Below are 25,826 nucleotides of genomic sequence, written 5' to 3'. Positions count from 1 at the left end.
TCATGCCCCTACATTTAACAGATATAACATGATAAATGTCAAATTGCTTGGTGAACTGCCTTTCTGAGAGAATCATTAAGAACAATCTTAACTAAACACCACGCAAGTACAGGTGAAGACTTAAGGAATTTTGCTGATGCAAGTAGATTTATCTCTAAAGGCCTACAGATTGCATTTTTCTTGTTAGTAGGGTTTTGTTACTGAAGTTTCAGAACTATGCTCACCTGTCTACACCTACTAGATAGTATTGTACTCTGTGTACACTGGGGTTGTCATCATAGCCCATCCCACTGGTTCTGGCTTACCTGTGTCTTGGCTAAATCTGAGGACTCCCAGTAACTGAACCCCTGAGGAAGGGCAGTATAGAAATTTACTTAATAAATAAACTCCCTTGAAATCTGTTAGGGTTGTGATTGCTCTATATTCCATGGTAATATTGTGAAGGGCCCCTTTATGCACACGTTGGATAATGCACTTTCACTGTGCTTTTGCAGCTGGATTCTCCCATTTGGAACAAGGTAATCTACTTTTAAAGTGCACTAAAAGTGTACTACCCAGTGTTTATATAATGGCCCTATGACACAACTTTGTTTACATTTGCCTAAACCCATGCATCCTCAAATAGTGGTGAATCAGGACTGCTGCCATCTGCATCCCCCTTTCACAATTTGTATATGCACATTGGATCTAATCAGTGTATCTGTGCATAGAGTTCACCATAGTGGGATCCACATGTACATCCCACCCAATCTCCAAGTTTGTGGCTTCATAGGTTGTTGACCCAAGATGCCTTGGATTGTCTATAACAATGCATACATGATGTATCTGTCACAGTATTGCATTTGAAGAAGTTTAGGACTTGGGGCAGGGTATGTAGAAGCAAGCTAGGGCAATGGGTTTGATGTGGAGATACATGATTCGCTAGCAGATATGAACAAATATGTACTAAAATCATAATATTATTATTGACCATAGGTCCATTAATGGCCTAGTGCTAAATTACACCACAGATATGGACAGAGGGTAGATTGTGAGCTATTGGTAGATCACTTGGTCTCAATGAAATGTTACAGATTATAAGGGAACTGCCTTTAAAAATCCCTCCAGGACTGGGACTGGCAACTTGGAATATCTGTGCCATGATTCTGGGATGAAGGATTTTCTCCATAGTGACAAAATGGTAAGGCTAATGATGGAACAGATTATTGTAAACACTAGGTCTTACATAAATTAGTTTGCATACATGATTTTATGTTGGGGAATATGTTCCAGTGCCCCCCTGACAACTATTTCCACAATCTATACTGTCCTTGGTTGCCTGATGCCGCTTGTCCAGATGTAGCTAGTGTTTCACTCACTACATGTAATTACTTGCAAGAGCTGCCTTGGCTGGTGTATGGTTTATCTGATTCACAGACTCCTGGGGGAAAAAGATTACCTCTCCTTGTCTGGCTTACAGTCCTTTCTTCATGTGACCGTCTCAATAATAACATGTTCACCAGAATATCTACTAGTGTCCAAGTGCATTCCTACTCACAGAAAATAGAAAAGGAGCTAATTAATTGACATTATCCCCATTTTAAAATCTGCACCATAAACTAGTTCCTTTAAGAGACATCCTTCTTGTTCTGCCTGCATTCATTTCAGCATCCATGTTACTTAATTCTGTTTCATTCCCTCACTTTCCCCTGACTTTATGCCTTTCGTTCTCCACCAGTGCACATTCCAGCTTTTGGGTTCAAAATGTTATTACTGTTTTTGAAAGTGACAGGAGTATGAAAATGGATTTCTTCACAGATTACCAGTTCCAGTTCTGTTTCCCGTTAAAACTGCAGTACAGCAGGCGGGGCCTCTGATGGCCTGGATCTTTGGGGTCATTTGTCTGAAGGTGGTTCATATCTCAGTGTTGATCCCTTGATTACTGTAGCATCAAGTGATGGCTTCCAGGTGTGAATGTGCCATTCCAGATTAAATACCACAGGAGGAACTTTTATATTGCTTCATAGTGCTTGAAATATGACACTTTACACTGGTGTCAGTTCACATGTTCAGCTGCCTGTCAGAATTTTAGACCTGTAGACAAGGAAACTTCAATTTTGGAAAGTTTCTTTATTCTCAAGCAAAAGCATCCAACATCAGAAATAGGCAGAACTGGGGTGACACGCAGGGAATCATCACATATATAAAACATAAGAACATCCCCTCCCTCCCATGGGAAGGTGATGGGTTTCAGGATGAGACAAAACATTCAGCTAATCAGGGTTCCAGGCACAGGACAAGCAAACTAAGGCAAAGGGAGATCATCCTCCCCACAGCATGTTGTGGGAAGCAGAGGCAATAACAAGGTACATGGCCTGGAGGAGTTAAAGGAACCAGCATAGCAGAGACGAGACAAAATGGACAGCTTCATACATCAATCACTGAAAACAATTAAACTCATGGCAGAATATAATTACATGTGAAGAATCAAGTGGTGTATGAATTGGTTCTTGATATCCAGTTTTATTGACTTTTAGACTGGATGACTTCTGTAGATTCTTGGGAACTGTTTCTAGAAGAACAGCATTTGATTCTGTTTTGTTTTCACAATGGAAGAACAATTCCTTTTCTTGTTCTGAAATAAGCCAACATTTAAAATCCAGATATTTATGATGCTGTTGTGATTATTACTTCCATTGCAAATAGATTTTATTTTCACTGTTTCCATGCCAGTTCTGTTTCAAACAACATTGACAATCCAGTGCTCTTAATGACTTGGTGAGATTAAAGAAAACTTTGTGGTAGAACCTGACAAAGAGTAAGTTGAATATGAGCCAGCAGTGTGGTATGGCAGCTAAGAAGTCTAATATGATATTAGACTGCATTGCTGGAGCATAGAATCTAGAGCAGCGGTTCTCAACCTTTTTACCGCCATGACCCCAATCTTGGGGGTGGCAGGGGTAGCATGCACATGTGTGTACATATGCGCACGCAGGTGCACAACTATTGAGGTGGTGTGGAGGCGGCCCCTTCATTTGCCTCTGCCCAAGGAGTTGCAGCTCCCACAAAGAACCTGGCGAGCCACCACTCCGTGGATCATTCCTTCCCCCCTGCTGTTGTGCAGAGGCACCGGGTGAATAAAGGGTGAGCAGGAGGGGAGGGGGAGAGTGAAGCGGGCAGGCAAGGAAAGTGTGCCACCTGCACCCAAGTTGCCTTCCCAAAATAAAAATTTTAAAACCCCAACTGCGGTTGAAATAAATAGATAAGAGCACACAGCCACGAGCACACACAAGGGCTCCTCCTTCCTTATCATGGAGGCAGCCCCGTGGCAAGCCGCAACAGCATTGGGAGCTCGCTCTCTCTGGCTGTAGCCCAAAAGTTTAGACTGCAAAAAGGGCTTTCATTTTGCATACTTCTCTGCTCCCCCCCTTTCCAAATCAGCGTGAGTGTCTAAAGGCGCTCGCCAGCAACCTGGTGACCCTGCGGAAGGGGCAAAGCAACCCCAAACGGGGTTGGGACCCCTAGGTTGAGAACCACTGATCTAGAGGAAGGGAAGTGCTGCATTGGCTAGACTTCATTTGGAATGTTGTGTCCAATTCTGGATGCTGTAGTTTGAGAAGGATATTGACAACCTGGAATGTGTTCAGGGAAAGGAGACTAGGATGGTTATGGGAATGCATACCTTATGGGGAGAGGTTGAGAGAGCTGGGCATGAGTAGCTTGGAGAAAGGGAGGGCAAGGGGTGATATGATAGCTGTGTTTAATTACATAAAAGACATTAAGACTTGTTTACTGTATCTTTAGAGACAAGGACTAGGAGCAGTAGGTTCAAATTATGGGAAACAAAGTTCTACCTAAATATTAGAAAGCATTATACAGTACATTCGTACCCACAAAGTGAAGGGCCTTGCGGGGGGTATAAGCAACCAAGTGATCCCGCAGGTAAGTAGGACCCAAGCCATGTATGGCCTTAAAAGTTAATACCAAAACCTTGAACTTTACCCAAAAACAGACTGGTAACCCGTGCAGATGGCAAAGCACCGGCTGAATATGGGCCTCTGAGCCTCAGAGGGAAGTGGAAGGAGGAGGGGGTGGTCAGGGGTGGGGAACAGAAGGCGATTGGCTGGCCACTGGACAGACAGGCAAGCTGGTTGAAGGGGGAGGCACTCAGGGGCAGGATAGCCGCCCTGAGTAGGTGTTAAGCACTGAGTGGCAAACACGGGGCTGTGTTGTGCTTGGGGATTTAGGGGAGCTTTAAAGCACTTCTGTGGAGGGACTGTAGCCAGAGAAGCCTCGCTGGGTGAATCAAGCCTCGCTGGTTCGTTGCTTTCCCCGCTCGCACCAAGGGGGAAAAAATGGCGATCGCTTCACCGGAAGTTCGGAGGAGAGAGCCAGGGGGAGGGACTTTGTGGAAACCACTACATTGAGAATGCACAGGTCTTTTTCACAAGTGTTGCAGATTGTTGGCAGGAGTGTAGCGATTTTCTGAGGGTGAATCCACTTTTCTGGAGTCCCCGGAAATCTCTACAACGAAGCGATTTTCGCGCTAGTGTTGCAGAAGTGTTGCAGATTGCTCCCGACATCATGCAGAACGTAGTTTTAGTGGTGAAAACAAAATATAAGACTAGTGCTATATTAAAGTCGTGCGGAATGGACCTCAGTTTTGAAATGTATAGTTCCTCCCTTAGCTGCTCTGCCAGTCGAACTAACATTTAAGGAAGCATTCATGTGTTTTCTAAATTTCCCTCTTTACCAGTTTTCAGTATGTCCTCAAGCTGATTCTCATAGTCGCATCAGACCTCATGAGATCTCTATGTTGGGTTTTCTTCCTGCACAAAATGTCTGAAAAGAAGCTTCCAAAGTGTCCCAGTGCTGTGATAGAAAAATGCTGTCCATTTAGTATTTAGTAGTATCCATTGTGTGTGTGTGTGTGTGTGTGTATTTGCAGTGGCTGCTAGCTATTTCCTTTGAACACTGAGAATTTTGTTTAAAATTAGAAGAAATAAATCAGTTGAACAACACTTAGGAACATGTTTGTTCACAACTGTGTTTCCCTGTCTTTTGGGAGGGAATCTGATTATGTACCACACATATTGATTCAATTAACAGAACATTTGCACTTGGGATACAGAAGAAGAGTTGTTTGTTTTACAACTTTGGTGTTATACACCACTTTTCTCAACCAGAAACAGTTTCAAAGCAGCTTACAATTGCCTTCCCTTTCCTCACCCTACAACAGACCCGCTGTGAGGCTGATTGTCCTTAACCACCACATCAAGCTGTCCCCCACAAAGGACTTACAGTTCCTTCCCAGTCTTTCTGTTCTCTTCCAGTATCCATTAAGAGAGAGGCCTTGCAAATGGTGACATGAGAATGGCCTTCTCCCTCGTCCTCTTACAGCTACCTGGTGATACCTTCCCCTTAAATGCATATTTCATTAACAGCACATTTAAAAGAGACAGAGAAAGGAGAGAAGATACTGGAACATCCATGATCAGGTCTTCAGGATGTTCATTGTCGCTAAACAATAGTCACTGAAGGCCACAGTTCAGTTTAGGACCATAGCACAGGAGAACGGGGACCTCCATCACACACACACATACATACAGATTGCCCAGCTGCTACTTGCCTTGTAGGGAGGAAATATACAGGCTGTCTACATGTTGCCCATATGTTTCCTCCAACAGAGAAGATAAGAGTCCAAAGGGCCATTTGAAGCTGGGAAAGTGATATCAGAGTTTGAGCAGGGGGTTGGAGAGATGGCATTTATTTTTTCTCAATAAATAACAAAAACTAGTGTTAACTTTTCTTTCTGCACTTTGCAGCCCTGAACTGAAATTGGACCCCACCCCCAAGATATGATATAGAAATCATAAAATGCATATTTGGTGATACTACACCATACAGATTGGTACAATCTTGTACCAGCCCCCTTTTGCATTGGACCTGTTGGCTCAAGGGGCTGTCAGATGCAGGCACTGACCTTGCTTTCTCAAGACTTGATCCCTCATGCTTTATTGCAAGGTTATTTCATTTTCATTTGACTTGTATGCATATATTCACAAATTATTAATGAGGCTGCAGAAAACTGTAGATGAAATGTTCACCTAATTATATAAAAGACAACCAAAAGCAGCTAAGAGCTCAGTATTAATCCATTTATGCTGCCTAATAATAAAGATTTGAAGAGAATGGGGAATACAGTAGAACAAAATGACTCTGTGATTTAAAATAAAAATGTAATTAAAGCTTATTCACGTATTGTCCTCTGTAGCTGCTGTACATATAATGGTCAGAGGAAACAGCTTGGCTGCTGTTTAGTATGAAGTGGCCAAAAAAGATTCCCCCCCCCAGCTTGTTTCAAAATCCAGATGTGTTTTTGTACTTAAATAAATAAAACATGGTTTTTGAAGATGAAACTCAGCAAGTACTGTCGTTAAGGACATTGTGTTGGCTCATTTTCTCACCCACTCACTCCAATTTTTTTAAAAAAATGAAGCAACTTTTACAGCATACAATTTAAATAGTTATTTTAAAAATACATGCACTGTGTTTTGCAGAGCTATTTCAAGGATCTTATGCAAATTTTCTTTCTAGATTCATGCATGGGTCTCCCTCAAACACAAAAGCGCAAGCAGGTGCACAATGTGCATTTGAAAACCTGTCATGAAAACCACAGAGGAGAGCTATGTGCAGAGTGAACAGTAGACAGTTTTCTTACATACGTATGCACATGTAAATGTTCCTTCACCATCGTCTGTGCAGCCCCACATTGGGACTGTGCCTGTGCAAGCAGGCTGTAGAACATTTTTTCTAAAAAGCTCCCAAGGGGATGCCCCGCCCTTGTGGAGTCAGCATGTGCACAGGATTTCCACGTAGGTTCTAAGTTCTTCCCGAGCTCGTATCCATCCAGTTCAGTTTTACCAACGATGTAAAAGACACACATCCCTCCCTCCTGCCCCACTATAGCCTTTTGTGTTTTTTTTTAAGTTATGATTGTATGGGAAGTCACAGCTGCTGTGCAGGAACTGAGGGAAGAGGTTGCTTGCTGCTGGGGCATAAGATTCTGGGGGGGGGGGCAAGGGGGGAGTGTCCCCTTTGCAGCTCTTAAGAAGAATGTTTCATAGTTGGCTTGCACAAGCACAGTCCCAATGCCTAGAAGTTGTTGATGAACAACATTCACACATAAGTGCAACATTCACACATTGATTAGAATACCTGTTCTGTCACATCTGAAAATATGTACATTTTCCAAATGACTGAGGTTGAAAGCCTCAGATTATCTATAAATATAGAAGTCTAGTCTTAAGGTGCATTAACTAGCTGTAGAAAATGTTATGTCTCCTGATAGAGTGGGGGCTTTCTGTAGAGCAACTTTTCCCATTGATTATGTTGTCAGGATAACATCATCCATAGACTGTGTCTATGATATAAACACAGAAACAGTTTTGCACACCATAGCTCCTTTGCACATAGGGTACCACCATGATTTAGAAAACCATGTGTGGATCTTGAAAAATCCTTGGAAAACATAGACTCCATAGTTCTAACAGAAAGAAATTAAGTACTTTATCTGACAATGAAAAAGAAAGGATAACAGACTAAAAGGAAGGGAGGAAATTGTAGCTGAGCATACTTCAGACAAACTCCTTGTTAGTGTCAACATTCAAGGCAAATACTGAAGGTCTTCATCCTGAGTACCCTAAGTAGTTTGACTAACAGTCTAAGTCAATTAACTTCATTGGATTTAGACTGGAGTAACTGAGCATAGGATTTCAGTGCAAACCATCTAAATCTCTGCTTTTTAGCCTGACTAGGGGTGTGAACTAGGGTGTGAACTCCTGCATTTGTCCTCCATTACCTGCGCTTGATTCAGTGAGCAGCAGGAGTAAAATGGAAATGTCACTGATGCAGTGATGTCATTTCCAGGCCCATCAAGGATGTTACAGCTTCAGCAATGCTTCCCCCTCACAGGTCCCCCTCCAACGACTCCTGGGGATTCAGGTATGGTCCTGGCAGCCCTGATGTGGACTGAGGTAGAAACATAATTTTAGTTTAACATCCAGTCTTTTTTCGCCAAGGAACAAATGTTCATGTTCTTACAAGATTCCTGGTGTTACCCCAAATATTATCTTCTGTCCTTCCTTTTTAAATGAATTAACAATACAATTTCTTTCTAATTCTACTAGACTTGGCTCCTCAAAATTTGAGTCCAATGGCACCTTTAAGACCAATACAGGTTTATTCAAGGTGTGAGCTTTCATGTGCATGCACTCTTCCTCAGTCAATGGAAGAGTACAGCTATAAGTAGAAAGTAAATTAGTAAAATATAAAATTTTGGATGTTGTGATACTGTTTACTAATTTGCTACTAATTTACTTTCTCCTTATATCTGTACTCTTATGATCCCTGTTCCATTGTTTGAGGAAGAGTGCATGCACTTGAAAGCTCACACCTTGGATAAATCTTTGTTGGCCTTAAAGGTGCTGTTGGACTCAAATTTTGTTGTGCTACTTCAGACCAGCATGGCTACCCACTTGAATCTCCTCAACATTATTATGTTTGTCTGACTTTTTAGCCTTGCAGGGTTGCTTGTGTCAACAAGGTTTTCTCGTGTCCTTATCCATCCTCGACTCCCCTGTTTAATCTGGGGCCTTCAGGTACCTGTTCCATGCAAAAGTCTTTGTTCTTTGATCCCTACAATTGTGTATTGTGTTTGGGTCATTCAGAAGTTACCTCCAATTCTGCTACAAGTGTCAGTGACTCTATAATGCTGAATGAGCTTCACTGGTCCCCTGAGTATTTAACAGTTCTGGAAAAGAAATATTGTTTTGCTAAAAAAAAAAAAACCCTTTTCATTCAGCAGGCAGAAAATCAAAGTATAACTGCAGGTTTTTAAAAAAATTTTCTTCAACCTCCAGACTTCCACCAAAGTCCATAACTTATATGTTTCAAAAACACACACTGGCAAGTTACTTATGATGGCTTCCTAAACAAGATCTCAGTCTTAAGTATCTCAGCCCAAATTAAGAACTGCTTTGATTGTAACATCATGTAGAATGCACTTGAACTAATTCATATTCTTTAATTCAGATATGTTAGATTTCTTCATCCCATAGTTACATGTACTGGACTGTCTTTTTCAGGATCCAGTAGAAATCAGTATTGATATAACAAAAGACCACTAACTTCCACACATAGACATTCCAGTTGCAGGTGATATTAACATTAGTGTCATTACCTTGTCTTCTATAAATCCAAACAATGTTTTTATTTATAGAACTAGTAGTGGTTTCCTAAGGCCAAACATTTCTAAAGGCTCGCTGATGATTTATGATGTTACCTAACAGTTTCATAAAAGATTGTTCACAAAGTCATGTTCTTCCATTAACCAGGATCCATCTTATTTTAGCTTGGATTCCATCTGTACCTAGACACTTCATTTCTCTGGAGGTATAATTGCCATTATGCCAGGGTATCATTAACAAATTTAGGTCTCAAAAGAGGCTTGCTGGTGGCAAGTAGCATCCCTGAGCAGTACCCTTGGCCACAGTGCTGCCCCCCAAGTCATCTTGCTTGGCTTCTTCCAGACCACCCATGTGAAGGAGACAGGAAGGAAGAGCAGACAGTCACTAGCTCTTAAATGCTGAGCTCTCCTCCCTCTTTCCAGTTACATGGTGGACATGGCATCTGGCCCCACCTCCCTTTCCTTGCCCCACCTCTATAAAAGAGGGATAAAGAACAAGAGGCCACCAGCAATGCTAGCTCTGCTCTCTCCATTGGGCTTGGAAAGCACACTGCAGACTGACTGGCAGTACACTGTTGCAGGCTGGCCAGTGGCTCAGACCATGCCCATGCAGACCAGTTGGTGAATGGGAGAATTCCAAACTGGCCAGCTGGAGGAGGGCACACCTGGGCTGGCCAGCAGCAGGCATGGTGGGCTGGCTGGCAACCTGGAGAGGCCATGAGCTGGCACATGCAATGCATATGCACTAACAAAACTAAAGAATATTTAAAATAATATATTTAATCAGTGTGACCTAGTAATTTGAATGTTAGTTTTAAATCTGAGTTCAGGTCCTCAAAGGACTTGTTAACCTAATCCTAAACAATTCACTTTAATCTAAACGGGATGTGAGTGACCTACCACATAACATGGAAGGACAAGCAATATAGAGTCTTTAAAGCACTTTGAACATTTCAAGTGCAATATGAATGATTAATAGCATATATCAAAGAAGAAATTGTTGAAGCATAATATGGTTTATGCCAGCTGTAATGTTCATGTATATTTTGAAACATTTTAAAAACATATATTATTTATTCAATACAGCCTATTACATTTTTATGCCACAGTTTATGAATAAATCTACAGATGTGTATTGCCAGTTCCTTATTGAAAATGTGAGCATTCATGTGTGAAACTCTTTCATTACCTATATTTCAGATCATCACATTTTCAAGTTACTGGAGCATTTTTAGTTTACAAAAATGCATGGTCAGGCCAAGAGGTTCTACTATAGAACATTCTCTTTCATGTACCACTATTCAATCTCAGTGATTTGTTATGTTCTCTGATTTTAATGTGTGGCACATGGGCGCAGATATTTAGTGACTGTTTCTTGTATTCCATTGCTGAACAGTCAGTGGAATCTAGCGGGGTAACCTGTGGGAAAAATTAGTTCTAGGGTAAAATGTAATCTGATGAAAGCATATAAATACTGGCAAATTTGGGGAAGTACAGATCATTCTCCAGGTATTTCCACAGAGTTATTTGACTGAGAGGTTAGTTCCTATTTATTTAAGTGAAGTTTGCACAGGAGAATTTTCCAGTTGATTGTGACCCATGGTTTACATGTAGGAAATAAAGTTCATGGTGTCCTTAGCCAGAGATGATTTTTTAAAATGGATGCTAACTGTGCGATGTCTACTACATTGTTAGCTCTTATTCCAAGGATCTTGGAATCAAGTACCTTATTTTCCTTTCCTCCGAGACTGTGTGATTGGTGCAATGTTACCTCCTGAGCTTCATGACTGGGTGGGAATTTGAATGTGGTTACATCAGGAAGACCTGTATTCAGCTCCTTGTTAACTCTCTAGTCTTTATACCATTCACTTAAATCTTTTGTTAAATATCTGTAATTTAAAAGCCATCAATAGAAAAATTAATTCTCACTTATTCTGAAGTGTTATGTCCAAAAGCCATAAATTTTCAAGATGTCTCCTCTTACTGCTGCAATCAGGTGCTGCTGGCAATCTGTTTATCTCTTGTCTTGGGGCTGTAGTCTCTGGTAAAATGTTAAAAGAGCCATAAACACATTTTTTTACAGATAAATAAAAAAGAGAAAATTTCCAAAATTGAGGAGATCGACTTTAAAGGCAGAAACTCCACTGCCTAAGCAGAATCTGACCAGAATCTGGCTCCTCCCTCTCCATGGTTCACCAGTCAGTTGGGTCTCCATTGAGGGGGAGAGGTAAGAATAGAGTAATAATAGATAATAAAGAGCCAGCTTGGTGTAGTAGTTAGGAGCATGAAATTTGAATCTGTCTAGCTGGGTTTGATTCCCAGGTTGTCTAAAGCAGCAGAACAAATTCTGAGTCCAATAGCACCTTTAAGACCTTAAAAGTGCCATTGAACTCAAAATCAGCATTGTCTTTTGTCATGCACTGACTATCCATCTTTCACCCCCCTTCCCCCACACACACACACACTGGATCGTGTAAGAATAGTCCCTGAAGCACAGTAAACACCACTTTGCGAAAGTGTATTAGGACCCAAAGTTGCCCACTCCTGCAGCTGATGGTAAACAAAAGAAAGATTAAGATAAAGAAAGTATATTAATGGTTCTAAAGTGCATGGGCAATCCAAACTGAGAATTATTACATTAATGCACATCCATCTTTGCTTTGGAAAATCACTAAAATGCAACCTTCATTAAGAAACTCCACAGTTTATATGAAGAATGCTTTTTAATGGTAAAAAACCCTTTTGCTGTCATTAGTAATGATCCATCTTTTAAACAGAACAACATCCAGGAGTCTCTGAAAAGGCAAGTCTAAAGCTTTCGAATTTAAATACCAAAATTTCAAAAAAGTCCTTCATGGTTTGTTCAGTTGCCTAACTTTGCTAGTGCGCTGTTAGAGAAGGTCATGAATATGAAAGCCTGGCAATATGGAGTGATGGAGCTGTTTCAAAGGCAGGGAAATATCAAGCAAGAAGGACAAAAAAATAAAATGTAACCATCAATAGTTTCCCCGTGTTCTCCCCTTTTAACAACTCCTCGCATGGCTCAGTTTCATGCTTTCGGACTCAGACAATAAGCTTTTTATCAAGCCATTCTGAAATTTTAATTGTAGCCTTTTTTCTCAGTCAAGAAGTTTCTTAAAGCCACATTGGCCAAAATATACAAAGACAGCTAAATGGTTTTTAAATAAATACATAAATCAAGTGCTAGCATTAATCTTTGGTCATGTTAACTTATTTCTAATTTATATCGTATAACTTGTCATGGCTATTGTATACCCAGCTCATCTTCCTTGGCCTCAGTAAAGTCCTGCTAAAATCAAATGATAGCCAAAGATAATCCTGAGGCCTATTTTGAGCAGCTTGCTGTTAAGTGGGTTGTTAAATGCTCTTCAGGAGAAATTGGTACAAAAGTATCCTTTAATGGCATTATTGGCTTATTGCAGTTTAACCCTTTCTGGAGAACACATGGCAGCCATGATAGAGCCTCTTGCAAATCAAAGGTGACCTCTGGGTTTATCTTGAGATCAACAGTTTAGCTCATTTCAGTCCCTTAATTTGTTTACACAAAGTGATTAAACAGAGGTTACAGAAACAACCTGAAAGCAAGATACAGATGCTGGGTAATTACATGCTACCTTTTCATTGTGAAATAATTGACCATAAGAATAGAACTCTGATCATTATCGTTGTGATGCAGAGTAGAATGGAGTTCAGCATTCACTCCAAGCACTCAGTAGCTTGGAGTTTCCTAAGGCTGTAACTTGAGCATTTGCCTCAGTGATGAGTAAATACGTCTGTCTTATCATAGTGGGGTCCCCATACCCGTGTCAACAAGTATAGGATCTGATTTTTGGTGTGGCTGCTACTTAAAAATTTCCAGCATGACTTCTCTAATTTCAGGGGTCTCTCATCTATAGATGCTTGCCATATGGTAGGCCAAGCACTATAGGGTAACACCACAATGGCTCACTTATCTCAACGCTAAAGTCTAGAGCCAACTGGCTCTCTGAAGCAGAGTTTGTATGGAGTCTGATTCCCCCCCCCCCTTAGTGTGGTTAATAAGGATAGGGATGCCACTCATAAAAATCCTTGTTCATGGACACATACCCTTCTTTGCTGCAGATTGTGACCTGGAAAGTGCTGAACTCTTGACTAATGTAAATTTTGTACGTGCTTTTGTCAGTGCCTCCCCATGTTACCTCCATCTGCTGAGCCCTCTAAGGCTTCTAGGCACCCAGTGACTATCTTGAGTCTGTGCCCAATGATGCCCCATCATCCCAGCTTTCCCAACCCCAGAGGAGATTTTTTTTTTTTGCTTTCCTCTTCCACCAAGTACTCATATTAAGAATTATGCACCAATAGAGCCAGTACTCTCTACTTCCCTGCCATGTTGCTATTCTAATGCTACCTGTCTACTTACCATGGGGATGGCTTGCCACACTTGTGAGTACTCCTGGGGAAAATAGTGATTTAGCAACTCCCTCCCTTCCCTTGGTGCCCATTTTACACAGTGTGTTCAAACAGTGGAGGTCTGTGTGATAAGGGGAACAATTACCGGTATTTTAAAAAGTGAAGAATCTATTGAAAGTAAAAATTCCCACAGACACTTTCTGCATAGCAACAGGTTGAACAAAGAATATATGCCCTTGCTGATCTTGATCGATCTAAGTTACCATTTGCTAAATGCTTCCCATTAGAAGAAGAGTTGGTTCTTATATGCTGCTTTTCTCTGCCAGAAGGAGTCTCAAAGCGGCTTACAATTGCCTTCCCATTCCTCTTTCCACAACAGACACCCTGTGGGTGGGTGAGGCTGAAAGAGCTCTGATATTACTGCTCGGTCAGAACAGTTGTGGCAATCCCAAGGTCACCCAGCTGGATCCATGTGGGGGAGCGTGGGATCAAGCCCAGCTTGCCAGATTCCAAGTTGGCAGTCCTAACCACTACACCAATCTGACTCTCAAGATATGTATAAGAGAATCCACCAAAATGCACCTGCAGAAAGGACCTGCTTTCCTCTGTGCCATGGGATTTTATTTCTTCTGTTCTCTCACCCACTTGTGGGTTAAGAATCTTGCCTGAAATCTCAGAAGATACATCCTAGCTTCTTACATTCACACATGTCAGGCCAGCTTTTAGGTGTCAGATTCCTGCTACGGTGGGTGGTAGCCTTTTAATTATCCCAGACCAGGTTGGCCATTAGCATTTTCAAATGTCCGATGGTTAGTACTTGAGTGATGATAGGAAGCAATTGACTTCCAGCTTCCAGTCTGCCTTCTGCTAGATATTTTCCCATAACTGGTAAGTCTCAAATGTGCAGTCCGTTTTTGACTAGGTGAAAATATTAATGGACATAATAGATATGTCTATTAGATAGATATGTCAAGTCTGGGTAGATATGCCTAGTCAGGACCAAATTTCCTGGTTCTGAATGATAATATGAATGCAAGTAGCCTGTCAAATTAATCTCTAATGTAACCCCTACTGGCTTTACTAACTGCCCTAAACTGATACCATGGTGGATTTGGCTCCTTGTTTATTGTGTTGCCCATCTGCAGGCAATGTTAAGGAAAGAATGTCAGCTAATTCTTCCATTACACTGTGCTGGGTTTTCTAAAGGTTATTTATATCAGGCTGCATTAGAACACCATGTGAGGATATTTCTTTTGGCAGTTTATATATCATAAGAGTGCACTGAAAATCCAAGCAGTGAAACTAAAAATAGATTGTGATGTTATGTTTCTCAGCAGAGGAATGAGATGCATGTTTATATAAGTGAGTCGCTTAATGGTAATTTGCATCCAGTTGTAAATACAACTATATTTCTGCTCCTGCTTAAAAAGGCTAGTTCATGTTTCCAGGTTTTGAAGTGAAAGGTCACAGAGTGTGGTGAGAATCTGCTAATCTTTGATTCTCCAGTGCTTTAAAAGAAGAGAGGTGAAAAAAGTTTCATGGCGTGAATTTTCCTGAATTAGTTGAGTCTGACCATCAAGAAGTTATCCTATGGTTATATAGATGTGCTTCACATCTGTCCTCTCTAAGGGCCTTAGCTAAGTTCTGTTCCTGTTATATTGTTCAAGATCACTGAAATTGTGTTATTTAAATTGTTGTTGTTGTTGTTGTATTTGTTTATATTATATATTAATTTGTTCCATGTATTCCCCCATGTTGTATGTAAACAGCCCTGAGCCATATGGAAGGGTGGTATAGAAAATAAATAAATAAATATTAAATTTTTATTTGTTATTATTATGCTCATGCTGCAGTCCATGAACCCTTAAGATGTACACAATTTCATAAAGCATACACACATGGCTTCCATCTTGTTTCTTACTGTGCTCAACATATCTGCTTTCTTGATTTTTAAAACCTTCCTTTGTTTAAAACCATCCCATTCATTATTCTGTTATTTTTAACCAGTCATGATGATATGTCAGCTTCTGTATTCAGTTCAGAGCACCAGATACACCGCATTGATGGCAGTAGCATTTCTGTGGTTGCCAGGGCGTTGCTATGCCAAGGTTCCTTTAAAAGTCTGGAGATGGCACACTGCTCTTCCCAGATGGTTCTCTGAAAATGTAGGCACCTTAGAAGCAGATACAATTTTTGAACATAAATTAACATCGGCTGGAAAGCAGATTGTGTTCAATCACAAAAACATGACAAACCTCTCACAACATTGTATCAACACTTTCTTTTTGGTATATGTTTTGAAACGGATCCCACAATGGTGCTTGAGGGCCTGCTGGCACAAGCATTTTTTTAAAAATATGCAGCATAGCCATTTACAAACTCTCGGCTGAAATCTCACATTGGACTTAGTTTATTTTTTGTAGGCATGGTTTATTTACTCTAAACAGCAACACAGAGAAAATGCCAAAGGAAGTGACGCAGAATCAAGACACTGGCTGACTTGGAGTCTGGGGCTTTTGAGCAACAGCCACCTAAATCTTTATTTGTAGAAAACAAATTAAGGGAAGGAACAGAGTGGAGAGCTTTTTTTCATACAGCCAGGTAGAAACATTAGAGAGCAAAGAAAATAGGGATACTTGTGAAGTTACAGAAGTATAAAAGTTTATAGTGTTACAGCAGTTAAAATACTGATATCATCAATATTTACAGCTTTACGCTCTGCGGGGGCTAACCTATTGGTCATTCCCGGCCCCAAGAAAGCCCGCCTGGCCTCGACCAGGGCCAGGGCCTTCTCGGTCCTGGCCCCAACCTGGTGGAATGAGCTCCTGGGAGAGCTGAGGGCCCTGCGAGAATTACATGCATTCCGCAGGGCCTGTAAGACGGAGCTCTTCCGCCACGCTTATAACTGAGGCCGGGCGGAAAGAAGATCAGCCCCCCCCTCACAAACTGGCGGTAGAGAGTGTCACCCCCCTCCTGTAGTTGAGGATGCGGAGACCAAATGAGTAAGATTAAGCCATCGTTGTTGCCACTATTGTAAATTTATTGGATCTTATTGTTATTTTATGGTTTTAGGGGACGGGGTTATGTAAGCCATCTCGAGCCTTCGGTGGGAGGCGGGGTATAAATACAACGACAACAACAACAATAATAATAAATTCAAGCTTTCCGTAACAATCAAAAATACAAAAGGCTGCAGGAAGACACCCTGTATGAAAAACTGGGGGCAATTCAGCAGTTTGGTGCAGTGGCTAAGAGCGGTGGCCTCTAATCTGGAGAACTGGGCTCTTTCACATACAGCCAGCTGGGTGACCTTGAGTCAACTCACAGTTCTCAGAACTCTCTCAGCCCACCTACCTCACATGGTGTGGGAAGAGGAAGGGTAGGTGATAGTAAGCCGACTCCTTTGGGTAGTGAAAAGCAGGTACAAAAACCCTGTTCTTTCTCTTCTTCAATTTTGGACCCATATACAAGTGGCAAGGCCACAAGAGACTCTTGTGGTGCAGAGTGGTAAGGCAGCAGAAATTCTGTCTGAAGCTGTCTGTCCATGAGGTTGGGAGTTTGATCCCAGCAGCTAGCTCAAGGTTGACTCAGCCTTCCATCCTTCCGAGGTCAGTAAAATGAGTACCCAGCTTGCTGGGGGGTAAACGGTAATGACTGGGGAAGGTACTGGCAAACCACCCCGTATTGAGTCTGCCGTGAATGCGCTAGAGGGCGTCACCCCAAGGGTCAGACATGACCCAGTGCTTGCACAAGGGATACCTTTAACTTTACCTTTACAAGTGGCAAATATGGGGAAATGGCACTCATACAACCCCCTTCAATTGCATTAGATTTGAAAAAGTTTGGCAAACAAGTTCTTTCAAATTAATCCCTTTCTTTATGATGTTGCATGACTAGAGCTTATGATTGTGCAAATTTTTTGGCTTGTGCTTGTATCCTTTTTTTTATATTTCACTCTGTTTTGACAATAAATTGTGTAGGTCTCTGTTTGAGCAGGGTTCATTTAGGAGTTTTTTGATTACTAACAAGATTGTTTAATTGTGATGGCAGGCAATCAATCTTTACCCTCTTGTAGGATGGACAGACACACCATACCTGAAGGGTATACTTTTGGGTAGAATGATCGTGGCTTGAACTTGCATTTTGGGGGCAAAGCGGGATAATCATCCTTGAACAGCATTCAGAAATAAAATAAACATTATTCCCACAGTGTCCCTTCCTTCCCTGGAATAGCACATTTCCAATTCATGAGATTCATTGTGCCAGCTCAAATTTTGTTGGTGCAGCTACAAAACCCAAAGGGCTGACCTTCCTCTCCTGGTCAAGCTGGCTAAGAGTGATGCCAGACATGATATTGGTCCTTCAATGTTTGCCGGTGGCGGAGCACCCTTGTCTGTCTGTCTGCTTCCCTTCCAGACTGAGGTGGCCTGACACTGAATTTAATGCAGTCAGTGAGATCTTTGTCTCTCAATGTAGTCAGGATTTTGTTCTGAAACCAAATGCTCATCTGGTGACCAGTGATGTCTTGAAACTCATGAGCTGGATCAGCAGAGAGCATCCAGTGCACATTATTGGCAATGGGCAGGAAAGAAAAAGCCTTAGAGCAGCTTCTGGTTTTAAAGTTCTCCAAGCTATTTGAATGCACAGGTATATCTCACATCTGATTGTTATACTGGTCCTGTAATGCTGAAAATTTTCACAGGGGAAATTTTTGAATATTTTATTTGTTTGTTTGTTTGTTTGTTTGTTTGTTTGTTTGTTTGTTTGTTTATTAAACTTTTATACCGACATTCCCTTAGGCTCAGTTTACAGGGTAAAAATATTACAATAAAACCCATAGTTAAAACCCATTAAAACCAATCAATCCATAATATCAACATTATTAGGCAACAGGTGAACACTAACTAACCCCACTAAACCCCCCCACACACACACACACACACACTGCCCCACATTCGCTGAGGGCACCAAGTTGCTGGTCTTCTAGAATCACTGTAAAATGTATTACTGTAATATGGGAATGAGGCAATCAGATCATTCAGATGGACCCAGGGAGCCCAGATCGAATATCGGGACCACCCGCCCTGGCCTCAACCATATGCCTGGTGGAAGAGCTCCTGTGGAAAGCTGTTAACTCCAACAGGGCCCTTAGCTCTTCCGGGAGCTCATTCCACCAGGTTGGGACCAGGGCTGAAAAAGCCCTGGCCTGGGTCGAGGCCAGGCGAACATCCCGAGGGCCCGGAACCACCAGTAGGTTTGCACCCACAGAGCAGGGGGCATAAGTAACCAAGCGGTCCCAAAGGTAGGCAGGAACCAGGCCACATGTAACCTTAAAAGTTAAAACCAAAACCTTGAACTTGATGCAGAAACAAATTGGCAACCAGTGCAGATGTTGAAGCACTAGCTGAATATGGGCCCTCCAAGGTGTCCTAGTGAGGACCCTGGCAGCCGCATTCTGTACCAATTGTAACTTCCGGGTCAAAGACAAGAGCAGACCTGCTTAGAGCGAGTTACAGTAGTCTAATCTGGAGGTGACTGTTGCATGGATCACTGTGGCTAAGTGATCTGAGGACAGGTAGGGTGCTAGTAGTCTAGCTTGGCGAAGATGGAAAAACGCCGTCTGGGCTACTTTGGTGACCTACTTTGGTGACCCATGGAAAGGGAAGCATCAAAGGTCACACCCTAATTCCTGGCTATTGGTGCAGGTGTTAATTGTACTCCGTCCAGGCATGGGAGACACGCTTCCTGATCCGGCCCTCTTCTACCCGGCCACAGGACCTCCATCTTGAAGGGGTTGAGTTTCAGGTAACTCTGCCTGAGCCATGCAGCCAGAATATGCTTCCAGCTTGATGGGAAATCCTAAAGGACTTTTGTGAGCTACTTCCTTTCCCTATTTCTTCTTTCCCTCCTTCCTTATACTCCACCTTTATGCCCAGTAGAGACCTCAGGCAGCATACATTGCTCTCCATCATTTTATTTTGACAACAACCCAATGAGGTAGGCTGAAAGGGAGTGAGTGGGGCTCAATATCACCAAGCTAGCAAGTGAGGGTTACAAAGCCCCAATTTTCTTTGGGAATATTTTTCTAAGCATGTGCAAAGCCTTTCACCCTATTATAAAGCAGCTGTATTCATATTGGAGACATCTGGAATTAATCTATTGGGTTTCCCCCCCAAGATTTTATTATTTTTAGTCAGTCCTAATCTTTAAATGGTTAAGATAAGAAAATATGTACTTTCTAAAGCCCAGCACTGAGGTACCTTTATATGCTGTTTTTAAAAAATTTTGTTTCTTAAAATTTCTAGGGGGCTTTCTAGTAATGCTCTCAGAACAGTTTACATCAACCGATTAAAGTCAGACAACAATAAAATTAGAGGCTTCTCAGATCCATGTTTTCATGTGCAAAAGCAGAATTACATTATGCACATTTAAAGTCAAAGCAAGGAAGCAGAGCCTTGCAAAACATATTTAATATAGGGTTATTTCCTGTGGAATGCTTTCCAGATGTTTTCACACGCCACCTTCTAGAAAATATGGTCTGAGGTAATTTTTTTGAAAGCAGAAAAGGAAATTCTGGGTTTTGTCACAGCACCAGAAAATCACCATTCTCATGCCTTATTAAATCATGCCATCTCTATTATTTGCACAATATTTTTCAAAATTGTTTTGTTTCACATAAAGGTCAGCACTTTGAAAATATTTTTTCATGCGGTTGACTGTAAATTATTTTGATTTAAACTTCCTTCTGAGGTTGAGGTTTCCCTTGGGTTCATTGCTGACATTGTAGACGAGTAGCTGGTCTTGCACTGTTTAGGATTCTAATGCTTGGCAGTCACTGAATTTCATCTTTGAAAAGTACTTTTGTCTCACTGTGCCAAATACACAAACTTCATGAGGTACCTGATACAATGAAGTTTAACTTCTTTCTTAAAAAGCAGTGTGCTAGAGGAATAGAGAAATATAGCAATCTGTGCTTCTTTTTAGAATCTTCTTCTAGTATTCAGACTTCTAGCTATGGAAAATTCATAATAGAGACACTCCAGGCAGCAGAACCAACAAATAAAAAGTATTTTCCAAAAGGACACCTTAAACGACAGTGTAAGTTGTAGCCACAATTTTGGTGCAAGTGAAATGGCTCTAGAAAATGCTCATCAAATAATATAAAATGCCTTCATACAGTTGTTAACTATATTTCTCTTTTCAAGACTCAAAAACATGGCTATCGTTCAGGAGATCATTTATCCCTTGTGATGAAACTCACTTGGAAAGACTCAGACAAAACTACAGGAGATTCTCAATTATTTAATTACTTAATTAAGATACCTGAAATGATTAACAGATTCTGAGTCATACGTGAATGAAGATTTGCAATGTAACAGCTAGTTTGGCGTGATATTTGTGCTGCTGAACCCTTCTGTCTGACAAAATTTCTTAAAGCTCAGTATGCCTATGCTACAATACTAGCCTTTCTTAATATAAGATTATAGTGAATAACTACACCAGTTCCACTCTAATTGGAACAAATCATTGGTCCCATTCTCCAGAATGTTCTGCATAATTCTAACCATGTCAGCTGTTTTTAGCAATCAAGATAGCTTGCCAACTGATTGCACAATGTTAGTGTCCTGTCTAGGGATGGGCATGACCCTGTGTTTTTGTTGTTGTTAGGTGCAAAGTCGTGTCCAACCCATCGCGACCCCATGGACAATGATCCTCCAGGCCTTCCTGTCCTCTACCATTCCCCTGAGTCCATTTAAGTTTGCACCGACTGTTTCAGTGTTCCATCCAGCCACCTCATTCTCTGTCATCCCCTTCTTCTTTTGCACTCAGTCGCTCCCAGCATTAGGCTCCAGGGAGTTTGCCTCTGGTTGCTCACCAATGGGATGCAAGATAAAAAGTGACAAATACACTTTTTGCGATTTCGCTTATCCCGAGGCAAATTCCTCATGCAGAAACGGTGCTTCTTTCTTTCTTTGCAGTTTAGATGTAACATTCCCCTCATGCAAATGTGCTCTCCTGGCTACCTGTATCTAGATGCTGCAACGTATTTGACTTAGTATTGCAGTCACCCCAATGGCTTGACTTCACACCTTTGACATTCTTGTAAGTGAATCAGAAATGGGGAATCTTGGCAAAATTTGCAATCATCTTTCATTACTCCAAAGAGGGAATATTTATTATTGTTTCTTTGCGTTTACCAGAAATTTTATTTTTTTACAGTTTTTATAGAGTTATTAACCTCAGCACTCTTCTTCATTCAGTCAAACACCTTTCAAAAATTAAGCCTCCTTATTTAATAGCCGAACTCTGGTGCTGGAGAAGACTCTTGCGAGTCCCTTGGACTGAAATCGAACAAACTGGTCAGTCCTAGAGGAGATCAGCCCTGGCTGCTCCTTAGAAGGCCAGATCCTGAAGATGAAACTCAAATACTTTGGCCACCTCATGAGAAGGAAGGACTCCCTGGAGAAGAGCCTAATGCTGGGAGCAATTGAGGGCAAAAGAAGGGGATGACAGAGAATGAGGAGGCTGGATGGAGTCACTGAAGCAGTCGGTGCAAATTAAAATGGACTCCGGGGAATGGTAGAGGACAGGAAGGCCTGGAGGATCATTGTCCATGGGATCGTGATGGGTGGGACACGACTTCGCACCTAAGAACAACATCATTTAATAGCCTGGATCACCAGAATTAGCTCAAAATATATTAGTGCACTAGACAAAGCTAACTGTCCGCTAATTCGATATGTGGCATAGTTGGTTTGTACAAAGTTTGTTATGTTTAAATGCAACACTTGTTCAATGTGCAAATGACTAATCATTCCTGGAAAAGGCAATGCAGCTACAATGGGTCACTTGGGTAACTAGTTTTGTCTGTGGGGGCAAGCTGTGTGTGTTTTAAATGCCATCAAGACATTTCAGACTCATGGGGACTCTATGAATAAATAACTTCCAAAACATAATGAATAGCCATCCAGCAAACTGATGTCCATGGCTTCCTTGATTGACTTAATCCATCTCATGTTGGATCTTCCTCTTTTCTGTCTGAGCATTTTTGTCTTTTCCATGACTCTTTTCTTATAATGTGATCAAAGTGCAATAGTCTTGTTTTAGTTATTTAGCTTTTGTTGAAAGTTCAGGATTTGATCTGGACCCCACTTATTTGTCCCTTTTAGCAGTCCATGGTGTCTGTAAAACTCTCCTCCAACACCAAATTTCAAAGGAATCTACTTTCTTCCTGTCAGCATTCTTCATTGTCCAACTTTCATATCCATACATAGTAATAAATAATGCTGTGGCGTTAATTAACTTGATCTCAGATAGCAGTGATCCATCCTTACACTTAATGATCTTTTCTATCTCCTTCATGGCTGAACAAAAACATGGATGTTAGGAAAGATGTTAGGATGTTAGGAAAGAAACAAAATGGTTTCCAGTTGGCAAAGCAGTCAGACAAGAATGTATTTTATCTCCCTTTCAATTCTACATGCATAATATATTGCACATCAAAACAGTCAGGTGCTGCAGCATCCCCATTTCTTTTAAAACCAACCTTAGGTTTTCATTCCCACAGTCAAAAATGTTGCTATAATTTATGAAACACATTCGCTTGTATGCTACAATATAATCTCTAGTGCCTCTTCCTTTTCTGCATCCGGCTTGAGCATCTGGCATTTCTTCTTCCAGATATGGTAACAGTCTTTGTTGTAAGATTTTGAGCATCACTGATAGTTACTGCAGTCTTTGATGTCCTCTTTATTTTTTTTAACTGGAAACTAAATTGAGAGTTTCCAGTCAGTGGGCCATGGTTTTGTTTTCCATATTTGTTGTCATAGTCATGTTAAGATTTTGATGGATTCTGTTTCTGTGGCTTGGAATAGCTCTATAGCTATCGCATCTGGGCCTAGTGATTTGTTTCTCCCAGTTGCTCTCAATGTAGCTTTCACTTCACTTTCTAAAACTGTAGGCTGTTCTTCAAAAGATTCTTTTTGGAAGCAATAAATCATCCTTTCATCACTTTATAGAGCGCATGGTTGTTTAATATATATTTTTATGTTGATCCTTCAGCATATCTAGCCATACTTTAAATTTCCCTTTGATTTCTTGTATTTTGTGAAATATATCTCGTCCTTCCTTTTGGGTCGATCAGTTTCTTTGCACTGGTCATTTTAATAGTTGCTAATTCTTTTGTGATAGTACAAATACAGGTTTACTGATGCACTTTCTGCCTTCTACATTTCCTTCTCTTCTCTGACTTACTAGGTTCCTTATTCTTCCTTGCATTTAAGTACAGCATTGCTGTATCAATATAGTGCTTCATGGCCCCGTGGATGTCCTGCAAGACCAATAAGTGAGGCATACATACCAGCTCCCCAGTGTTATCTCCTAGGACTTGTATTCAGAAGCCTACTGCTTTTGAATGTGGAGGTTCTATTAGCTACCATGGCCAATAGCTATTGGTAGACCTGTTTTCCATATTACTGTAAAAATCACCAAAAATTCTGTGGTGGTGATGATATATGCCTAGTTTCTCGGAGTACAAGGCTACTACATTATTATTATTTTGAGACTTTTTTCCTGCAAGCTTTCATTTTTTCACTGTTTCTTCTTTCATCTGACTTCTGATTTTAATTGCTTTCATTAATTTCTGTTCTGTTGCTTATGTTTGCTTTGGCTGTACCTGATTGTGTTTGGAATTTCTGTTTGTATTTCCTCTGCTTTGGAGAATTTCAAAGCAGCAACCCAGTTCATACGTAAAATAGTAATAAAATCAAAGACGCCTTCCTTGGCCAGATCCGTATCTCGGAAGAGTTTTTAAATCCTTGCTGACTTCCAAGAGTCTTTTCTTGCTGCACCACAAATAAGCTATGCACAGAACATCAGATTAAACTCCTCCAAATACTGTAATTACTTTTCCACATGGGTTTCTACTTGTTCATAAGTATGACTGTACCTACAAACTATGTTTCAAGTGAATTCAAAAAAATCTTCTTATTACTGTGAAATAACCAGTACTTCAAATAGGCCCTAAGCCCGTATCAAAAAGAGAAAACACTTACAGACATTTTACTCAATTCACCGAATACCGTCCTTACTCCTTTTATGTGTATAACCCTGCACTTTACAAACAACATACACAGTGATTGCCACAGTTCAATTATGCAGCAATAAAAAGGTCCAGAGTGATAATTGCTTTTTGATAATTTCCAAACACCAAAAAGCTTTTCAACAGTTCTGGGACGTTTTAAGCCTTGAATTGTTTTTCAGTTCAGTAGACACTCTTTTGCGTCCAGAAATATAATGGGAATTGTTTTTATTTAAAATGAATAGCACAAAATATTTTATTTTTCTGTAAAATATTTTATTTTTCTGTAAAATATTCTCAGAGTTGGAATCTTATATAAATAGATTCAAATCCCCCTTTTTTGTTATCATCAAGTTTTCATGAACTGTAGGAAACAAGGTTCAAGTTGTACTTTTTTGTTGTTTCAAAGACTGGTGTCTGTTGTAGAAAAATATTCTTAGTATTTTCAATAAGATTCTTCTTTTGCCGGTAAATGAAATACACAGTAAAAACAAACAGTTTTTGTAACATTAGAATAGGAATATAGTTTTATTCTCCTTCAAACAAGTATGATATAAAATCCAGAAAGGCCTAAGTCTTGCTGGCATATACATTACGATTTATGCCTTTTATAGATGGAAAAGAGAACCTCTTGGGACGCAGAGTGGTAAGGCGGCAGACATGCCTTTTTTGAAAGCTCTGCCCATGAGGCTGGGAGTTCAATCCCAGCAGCCGGCTCAAAGTTGACTCAGCCTTCCATCCTTCCGAGGCCGGTAAAATGAGGACCCAGCTTGCTGGGGGGGGGGGGTAAACGGTAATGGCTGGGGAAGGCACTGGCAAACCACCCCGTATTGAGTCTGCCATGAAAACGCTAGAGGGCGTCACCCCAAGGGTCAGACATGACCTGGTGCTGGCACAGGGGATAGATGGAAACAATTTGATTAATAATTTTGTACACTTTTTGCTAGGTTTACTCAGTGTTCAGTTCATCTTAATTTTTATGTCAATGGAAAAATGTTGTAGGTGAATAGAAATAGATAACACAAACATTTCCCTGTGGTCTACTGAACCTCTGCACCACCCCCACCCCCACAAGCACCTCCAAATTGCAATACCTTGAGCACATACTTT

The 25,826-nt window shown here is 40.9% G+C and overlaps 1 protein-coding gene and 1 pseudogene across 3 annotated transcripts in view; one reads left to right on the top strand and one right to left on the bottom strand.

The window, feature by feature from the left end:
- Positions 1–25,826, top strand: part of GFRA1 (GDNF family receptor alpha 1) — a 445,406-nt gene that overhangs the window by 368,242 nt on the left and 51,338 nt on the right. The window lies entirely within an intron of this gene.
- Positions 17,537–17,986, bottom strand: LOC143843564 (SUMO-conjugating enzyme UBC9 pseudogene; annotated as a pseudogene).

The sequence above is a fragment of the Paroedura picta genome, chromosome 8, assembly GCF_049243985.1.
Source record: "Paroedura picta isolate Pp20150507F chromosome 8, Ppicta_v3.0, whole genome shotgun sequence".
NCBI lineage: Eukaryota > Metazoa > Chordata > Lepidosauria > Squamata > Gekkonidae > Paroedura > Paroedura picta.
This window is presented reverse-complemented; position numbering and strand designations above follow the sequence as displayed.